Source organism: Sapajus apella, unplaced genomic scaffold (assembly GCF_009761245.1).
Source record: "Sapajus apella isolate SASKATOON/1434 unplaced genomic scaffold, GSC_monkey_1.0 scaffold103, whole genome shotgun sequence".
In the NCBI taxonomy this organism is placed as follows: Eukaryota; Metazoa; Chordata; class Mammalia; order Primates; family Cebidae; genus Sapajus; species Sapajus apella.
The window spans coordinates 6,359,573-6,369,328 of record NW_022437043.1 but is presented as its reverse complement, the minus strand read 5'-3'; positions in this window follow the sequence as shown (position 1 = coordinate 6,369,328).

The window sequence follows — 9,756 nt, the reverse complement described above, 5'->3', positions numbered from 1 at the left end:
GAAAAGCAACTGAACTGGAGATGTATGTCTCTAAATTCTATAGCACTCAACAGGCTCCTTCTACCAGTCTGAACTTTTTCTCCTAAGACACAAAGCTTTAGGAGTCACCGAAAAACAGGTACTGTGTCAAACACACAGAAGCACACAGCAAATATCACCCCAGTTTTCTTGGCGGGGGGTACATCTGAAATGCCCAGCAACAAGGCAGGAGAAACCCTATTTGGAGACAGAGACCACTGTTACAACTGAATGCCAGAGATCAGGGACGTCAATCTAATTGCTGAGACAGTCACCTCAACTACTGGGGTCAAAAACCTAGCCACACAGAATTTGGGGGAGAGGACAAGCATTTATGAAGATCAAGGATGAGGGGCTGATGAAAGGGAAACAGGAGCATCATCATGAGTAGGAAGGATGTTTATTCTGATAAGCAATGTTTCTTACACTCAAGTTGCTCTTGAGTTTTATAGAACCTGGTCATGAGGAGATTCTATGCAGGAAATGAGACAAAAGTGCCTGTGAAATAAAGCAAGAAGCTCTGAAACAGAAGATATTAAAGGTAGCCTGGACGGACATACTTGCTGACAAGTGGATAGATGCTTAGTAGTGCTGGCCCCTTCCTTTGACACTAATAGCAAAGTTGTTGGTCTTAAGAAAAGGACACAAGGGAGGTAATTATGGCAAACATAATTTTTGAGGAGTAGAAAGGAAATCAGTGTGAAACGCTGAAGTAACCATAGCCACCGACAATCATTATTAGTTCAGTGGAGCTAAGGACAGTTTGGCTCTTAGAGACTAGTGGGGATGAGGCTGCTGGTGAGAAAAGAAGAAAGCATTTAGTTTCTGGTTATGCAAGACTTATCTCCTAGAAACAGCTCAAATTTCCTACCATGATTGAATTTAAGCCACAATACACAAATGTTTTAATGATAGTCCTTTCTAATGATACTATTGACTTGTAATGTGTTTGTGTTGGTTTAGGGTTTAATTTATGCCCTTACATTGGCACATAGACTATGCTTTTAGATAAAATGGCATCTCTCATCAAGATGTGATCATGAATTCTGTCTGGATGTGTATGTGTTACTGTCCTTGGAGTCTGTCTGTACAGTGAAGGGGACAAAGCAATCTTACCTGAAGACAGAGAAGACTTATGAAAAAGGAGCTGTGAACAGCTCCTGGGGTGAAAAGGTGCTCAGGAAAAAGGAAAGGATAGGGATGAGGAGCGAGTAGAGGGGAGGGGAGGGAGCCCCATCTGGAGCCCCAAGCTGCACAAGATGAATGCCATAACCTAGGGTTCATTTATGTGTGGATGTGCAAATTCTCAGACTGTCTCTTGGCCCAGGATCATGATAAAGGACAGGCCAGAGGTATCTCATCTGTTCTTGGTAAACCTCTTTGTGCCCTTCTTTGTGGCTTTTTTTTAGGATCCTCACATTTTAAGCTTCCAGACTTATTCTCCTAAATGTTCTGTGGCCTGGGTCAGTGGGAATAGAAGAACATTTTGAACAAATCTTTTCACACTGAATTAAGACTCAGCATGATTCCTTAACCGCACTCCCACCTTTATATTTTAAAAAGTCAGCAATGGATAACCCAAAGTGAGGTCTACGCAAATATGCAGTACAGCCCCTTTTTCCCCCTGGCCCTTAAAATAGACATCTGATTGTTTCCATCTCAGCGTCTATTTGCCCTTCTCTGGTAAGACAACCCCTTTATCCTGCAGAGAACCCAACATCCTTGTAGTTTGTTTGTAGTGAAACTATTTGCCCCTCCTGACCTTTGGGCTGGGCCTCCTGTGATTTAGGCTGGCCAATCAGCATTGAACACCCTCTTAAACAGTGTTTGGATGAAAGGAGGGCACATTACACAAATCAACCAATTGGAGTTCTCCCTGGGACCTTTTTTGCATACCAGGGAAGACACCATGGGGGAGCACTGATGAAGCTATTTGAGCCCCTGGATCCAGCTGTGCCCCAAAGCATAGAACCCTACACTCCCCACCTATGCAAGCCAATAAATTCATTTAAATTTATATTATACACCATATTATACACCTTGGTGTGTAATAGGAAGGATCCAAAAAAAGTCATCATAATTACTAACTATATTTTCTTCCTCATTGCTGTGTTCTTCTCTCCAAGTCACTCTGAGTCGTTGAAAGCAAGTACCAATTGAGGCCCACCCACTGGATAGATTCAATGGAAATAATGACACACATCATCATGTGGGAGACATATTTGGGCATAGATACTTTCTGTGAATCCCTGGAATTACACCATAAAGGAATCTATCCACCCAGTGCAGACATATGGTTCCTCTATCAATGAAATTCATTTCTGCCTAGGACAAACGCAGTAGGCATCTAACACAAGAAGGCAAGTGGAAGACCATAGTAGGTAGTTAGGTCAACTTTCCTATGTGCCAAGGAAGAAAATTTTAGACAAATGCAACCCCCAAGCTCAATAAAGGATGTCTAACTGGAGAAAAATATCTATATGAAAGGTTATCTTGTGGCAACAAGGCAGCCTCTGTTGCCTGGGTGACCCCCACAAGAAGATGTTAGCGATGAAGCTTTCCATATAACCTGACAAGATAGATAATTATCACCAGGGTCTGATATCAGGTACTCCAGATAAATGCTTGCTTGCCATCTTCCAGGCCATGGCAATGTCAGTTCAATTAAGATAAAGCCAGGACTTAGAAGTAGACCCACTAAGCCCTTATCACAAGAGAGTTGACTCAACTTCAGATGCAGAGGCATTCTCTTTCAAGAGGACAAATGTAATGTCCAGGAGCTCTGGGAACAAATGTCAGAGGGCAGTCTAGGTCAGTAGTTAGGTGATTTGGCTGAGGGGGCAGGGGAAGTTCCAATTTGAAGAGCCAGGAATTCTGGCTGGTTCTCAGGGTAGGGAGATGGTATCAGGGGCAGACTACACATTGGCTGCTGATTCTTGGAAGTCTAAGTAGGTTGGGAGTCAGCAGCAGGTGCATCTTACAACAGGGAGAAAGATGATGGGTACTGGGCTAGATATCAAAGCTCAAAGTTGACTCCATGCATAGTCAGACGGGAGAAAGGTGTTAGGATATACTAGAAAGAGATAAGCACAGACCTTGCATCTGAGAGTGTCCAGGGGAGTGGACATGTTGTCATGGCAGATACCCAGGCTGGAGAAATGAAACAGAAGCCCAGTTCTGTAAAATGAACTATAAATACCCAGAACCAGTTTTGAAGCAAGCAGAGGCCAACATTGAGCTCCAGAATGTTAAAACAGGGCTCCAGAAATTTCTGCTGAGACAGAATCTGCTGTAGAGAATGAGGCAAGGCTTAGTCTCTAGGTGGGAATTGAGAAGCTCCTTTAGGATAAGAGGGAATAATAGTGGCTAAGATCCCAGCTGGAAATATCACTGCTGCCATCCTGAAGCCTCCCCTAGTTCTATGTATGCCACTATTAGAAATGAGTTTTGTTTTTAGCAAAGGGTTATTCCACTCCTTATAAGAAAAAATTCTCTTAGTATATGGATCACAATTTAAATGGTTATCAGCCATTTATACCTTAGTGTGAATTTGCTTACCTATTTTCCGCCTGAGAGCAGGTTTTGACAGGGGTTGGAAGAAATTATTTATTTAGCAGAGTCTTACTGACAAGCTATGAATGGGGCACTGTGCTGTGTACTAGGGATAGAAAAATAAGGCAAAGCGTGTGTGCTTCATCCCCAGACAATTTTACAACCTTCTAGATTAAAGGTGGAGAGGAAGCCACTAAAAGGAAAAAGATATGTAAGAGGGAAGCTGGATAGATTATAGACAAAGATTTTCTTATTTTCCAAATATGACTAATTTCTTCATGGAAATCTCACAGATGATCCTAGACATCTTCCCACAGCCCTTAGCCCAACTGGTCCCTAAGTCTTCAAAAAGCAGCAGGGTTTCATGGTCCACACTTCATTCAGGAATAGAGATGCTGGAAAGATCATTTTGTCCAGTCTCCTTTGATTTATTGTCATGAAAAATCAGGTCCAGAGTGGTAACGTAACCAGAAGAAATCATAAAGGGAGTTTCCTTTGGTTAAAACCTTTTTACTGAATCACAGCACTTCCTAACAGTGGGCCATGGTGTGGAGCTACAATATCAGAGAAACTCCAGGTTGGATTTCATCAGTCATGCCTTCAAACACTTGTTTTCCAATGTCCACTACATAAACTTCAACCCCTTGGGCAGACTTTCAAAGCCTTCCATTCTCATTGGTCTATGTAACTATAATACTTTGTCTTTTATTACTCACCTGCTTTAATTATTTGACTCATAATTGCCAGAATATCATCTGTTTTCCTATTTCCACGACCTTGGTTAGGCCACCCTCTCCACCAGATGCCCTAATACCACCTCTATGTAAAGAATTCCTACCAGTTCTTCAGTGCTGTCTCATTTATAAAGCCATCCCCAATCTCACCTAAAAACGTCTCTAGCTATTTTTGTGCTTGTACTGTTCAAATGGCTGTTAGCACATACCATCTTCTAAGATGGGCATTCTGTAACTGTCTTATTTGTCTGAATGAAAGACAGGAACTCCTCCCTGTATATCTGGAACTCCTGCAGCTCCCAGCACAGTAAATCCTGGTTATCATAAATATCTGATGAATGAATGAAGAAACTAAGTGAACCTGAATTCATGTTGACAGAAAGGAAGAGAAAAAAATCAAAGCAATGCAGTTCTAAAGTTTAGCATGGTTAGGGCAGGCTGCATAGGCCAGAGAAAAAGAGATAAGAAGGAGACTGCAGGGGAACCCATGATAAACTGTACAGTTATCATGGAGCAAGGAGGTGAAAGTAAGATCCAGATGGTAGAACTGGTCCTGGAAGGGAAAGAGAAAACTAGAAAGGCATATCAAGCCAAGATGTGAGATCTGAAGGAAATGAAGGATAAGATTTCAATTCGCCAGACTTAACACAGAGGTGTCTTAGACACAAAAAAGCAGACAGCAACTGCCAAACTGTTTTGTGTTTTTGTCCTTTTTGATTAAAGTTCTGAGCTTGGTTGATAATTGTTCATTTAAAAAAATATTGGTTGGGCTGAGCATGGTGGCTCATGCCTGTAATCCCAGAACTTTGGGAGGCTGAGGCAGACTGAGTACTTGAGCCCAGGAGTTTGAGACCAGTGTGGGCAACATGGCAAAACCGTCTCTACAAAAAAAATAATAATAATACGAAAAACAGCCAAGAATGGTGGCATGCAGTTGTAGTCCCTGCTAGTCAGGAGGCTGAGGTGGGAGGATCGCTCGAGCCTGGGAGATGGAGGTTGCAGTGATCTGAGATCATGCCTCTGCACTCCAGCCTGGGTGACAGAACCAGATCCTGTCTCAAAAATTTTTTTTGTTGGAAGGTGTTCTGTGGAGACATCTCAAGGCCACCAGGGCTGTCAAATGGCAGCCCAGGCAGGGCTCTGGAACTCCAGCTAACCTCACTTCAAACATTCCACTGTGATGTATTATTGGGGGGTTTGCCATTAGATGTATCTTGAAAAGAACTTGCTGTTTAAAAAAGTGTTTTCAAGGCCAGTGCAGTGGCTCATGCCTGTAATCCCAGCACTTTGAGAGACCGAGGTGGGCAGATCACAAGGTCAGGAGTTCGAGACCAGCCTGACCAACATGGTGAAACCCTGTCTCTACTAAAAATACAAATTAGACAGGCGTGGTGGCACACGCCTGTAATCCCAACTACTCGCGAGGCTGAGGCAGGACAATCGCTTGAACCCAGGAGGCGGAGGTTGCAGTGAGCTGAGATCGCACCACTGCACTTCAGCCTGGGAGACAGAGCGAGACTCTGTCTCAAAAAAAAAAAAAAAATGTTTTATATGCCCCAGAAATGCCATTCCTTTCATTCAAGAAAAACAAAAATATGTCTGCACAAAAACTTGTATTTGAATGTTCATAGCAGCATTACTCGTAATAGCCAAAAGGTGGATGCAAACCACATGTTCACCAACTGATTAATGGATAGACAAAATGTGGTTTATCTATGCAATGGAATATTATCCAGCCATAAAAAGGAATAAAGTACTCGTACATTGTAAAAGTGAGTGAACCTTGAAACCAGTATGCTATGTGAGAGAAGCCAGTCACAAAAGACAACATATTGTATTATTTCATTTATATGAAATATCCAGAATAGACAAATCCATAGAGACAGAAAATAAATTAGTGGTTACAGGGGTAGTGGGGATGGGGAAGGACTGTTAATAGGCACAGGGTTTGTTTTAGGGAGGGCAAAAATGTACTAAAATTAGGCTGTGGCAGTGGTTGTTCAATCCTGTAAATACATTAGAAACACTGAATTGCACATTTAAAAGGGTTAATTGTATGGCATGTGAATTAGATCTCAAGAAAGCTTTTTTTAAAAAAATTATTGTATTTTAGAATATTTTACTCTAGGGTAATGGTTCTCAAAGGGGAGCAGGGAAGAAATTTTGTCCCCCAGGGGAATTTCGCAATGTCTAGAGACATTTTTTTATAGAGATGGAGTCTCATTATGTTGCTCAGGCTGGCCTCGAAATCCTGGGCTCAAGCAATCCTCCCCGGGCTCTAGCAATCCAAAGTGCTAGGTTTACAGGTGTGAGCCACTGCAGTTGGCCGTCTGGAGACTTTTTTTTTTTTTTTTTTGATGAAGTTTCACACTTTTTGTGCCCAGGCTGGAATGCAATGGTGCAATCTCAGCTCACTACAACCTCTACTTCCCAGGTTCAAGCAATTCTCCTGCCTCAGCCTCCCAAGTAGCTGGGACTACAGGCGTGTGCCACCATGCCGTCAGCTAATTTGTATTTTTAGTAAAGATGGGGTTTCACCATGTTGATCAGACTGGTCTCGAACTCCTGACCTCAAGTGATCCGCCCACCGCAGCCTCCCAAAGTGCTGGGGTTGCAGGTGTGAGCCATCACGCCCAGCCTAGAGACATTTTTTGATTGTCACAACTGGGGAAAGGATTACTGGCCTATGCTAGGTAGAGGTCAGGGATGCTGCTAAAACATCCTACAATACACATGCAGCCCCCACAACAAAGGATCATCTGGCCCAAATGTCAATAGAGCTGAGGTTGAGAAACCCTGTTCCAGGGTATAACTGCTTTAAAATAAAGATGATTGATCCCAATTTTTTCTTTTTATTTTACCTATTTATTTATTTATTTTCAAGACAGGGTCTCTCCCTGTCATCCAGGCTGCAGTTCAGTGGCACAATCACAGTTTGCTGCATGCTCAACCTCCCAGGCTCAATCAATCCTCCCACCTCAACCACCCAAGGCACACACCACCATGCCTGACACATTTTTTTCTATTTTTGTAAAGAAAGAATTTCGCTTTGCCCAGTCTGGTCTCAAATTCCTGGGCTCAAGTGATCCTTCTGCCTCAGCCTCCTAAAGTGCTGAGATTATGGACGTGAGCCACTGCATCCAGCCTCTTCCTAATATTTTCATCAGGGTTGCTGTTGTTGCTCTTTTACGGCATTTGCTACCACCCTCATCCCCTATACACCTGTAGAACTCTGGAGTTGTTTTACATATTTCATAATTTGCTTCTTAAGGCTGAAGTGGCCACTAGGACGTGTGAACTCTGGTGTCCATGTGTGTTTATAGCAGCACTCAGCTCCTCCTCTCTCATAGTCATTAGAAATCACTTCAGGATTACAATCAGAGCTCTTAAAAATATGCAACAAACAATTTTTCAAGATAGTTATGGTTCTACATAACAGGCAGGGGCTACCTTAACATTCTAAATAAAGTGCCTTGTTTTAGAAAATAGGAAAACATTTATACTTTAAATCTTTTTTTTTTTTTTGAGACGGAGTTTCGCTCTTGTTACCCAGGCTGGAGTGCAATGGCGCAATCTCGGCTCACCGCAACCTCCGCCTCCTGGGTTCAGGCAATTCTCTTGCCTCAGCCTCCTGAGTAGCTGGGATTACAGGCACGCACCACCATGCCCAGCTAATTTTTTGTATTTTTAGTAGAGACGGGGTTTCACCATGTTGACCAAGATGGTCTCGATCTCTTGACCTCGTGATCCACCCGCCTCGGCCTATACTTTAAATCTTATAGATTTAAATCTATGCTTTAGTGAGAGATCTTACATGAAATGCACGCATAAACCAGCAAGTTATTTATCAACATATATTTACACAAAAGATACATTATAAAGTTAGGGGATCTTTGAGTCCAGGCAAGTAGTTACAGCCCAGATCCAAATGAGGATGAGTGTTTATGAGGAGATTTTTGTGACAGGCAAGTTGAAGTTCATGGAGAAAAGCCCCATAGAGGGCCAGCTCTCTACAACATCGGAAGTTCTAAAACATTTGTTTTCAGGAGTTAGAGCCTCCTTTGCCTGCTTTTTGGTTTTTCTCAAGGACACCTGTCAGATGCTAGAAGCGTTATTCTTTCTAACTTAGCCCTACCAGACTTCTAACAAAGCCTATTCTCAGAAAAACAATTCTGGCAAAATCCTCACCTGAAAGTGTCCATGTCTGATCACATCTACATTTTACCTTTCTCAAGAGGTCATGTATTATAAAAGCTATCAGAGACTTTAGCCAAAAGAAAAGAGTATAAAATTGGAAATTTCAGACTTACTAGATGGGGCTATAAAGTTAGCACATTAAAGAAACCTTAAAACCAGCCCAAGTTTCCCATAAAACTGAAGCTTTAGAAACTTACATTTGTCTTGTCTGAGTTCCTTTTCAGGGGACTGACCAATAGGCCCCTGGATGGTGTCAGTGGGGCTGGGGCTTTCCAGATCAGCACATCCAGACAGTGTGCTACACCTGCTACCTTTTGAACAACTCCTCTTCCTTAGTCCTAATTCCTGTTTTCCTTTCCTGCTTTATAAACCCCTAACTTTAGTCAGTTGGAGTGACAGATTTGAGACTTGTCTCCCATCTGTCGGTTGACATCCCCTGCAATAAAGCCTTTTTTCCTGGGCAACACTTGTCTCGGTGATTGGCTTTCTATGTGGTGAGCAACTGGACCTAGGCTGAACCTCTGGTGTTTGACAACACCACCACGAATGAACCTCAAAATAATTATCCTGTATGAATGAAACCAGATCAAAAAGACTATATACTGTATGGTTTCATTTTTATAAAATTATAGGACATAGAAACAGAAAGTAGTCAATTGTGGCATGAAGATGGGAAGGTAAGAGGAAGAGGTGGGATGGAAGGATGACAAAGGGACATGAGGAGACTTTTGGAGGTGATGCATATGTTCACTATCTTGATTCTTGTGATGGCTTCATGGACTCGTGCATATGTCAAAACTGATCATATTGTCCACACTTTAAATATGTGTAGTCTACTGAATAACAATTATAACTCAATACAATGGTAAAAAAAAATTTAAGCTGACAAGATTAAATCAAAAGTACTATGCCTGCTAGGCAGAGTGGCTCATGCCTATCATCCCAGCACTTTTGGAGGCCAAGGAGGGTGGATCACTTGAGGTCAGGAGTTCGAGACTAGTTTGGCCAACATGATGAAGCCTCCTCTCTACTAAAAAATACAAAAATTAGTGGGGTGTAGTGGCAGGTGCCTGCAGTCCCAACTACTGGGGAGGCTGAGGCATGAGATTCAATTGAACTCAGGAGGCAGAGGTTTCAGTGAGCTGCCAAGATTGTGCCTCTGCACTCTAGCCTAAGTGACAGAGCAAGACTCTGTCAAAAAAAAAAAAAACAACAAAACTCTATGCAGATAATTATAGCAGGACACATGGACACA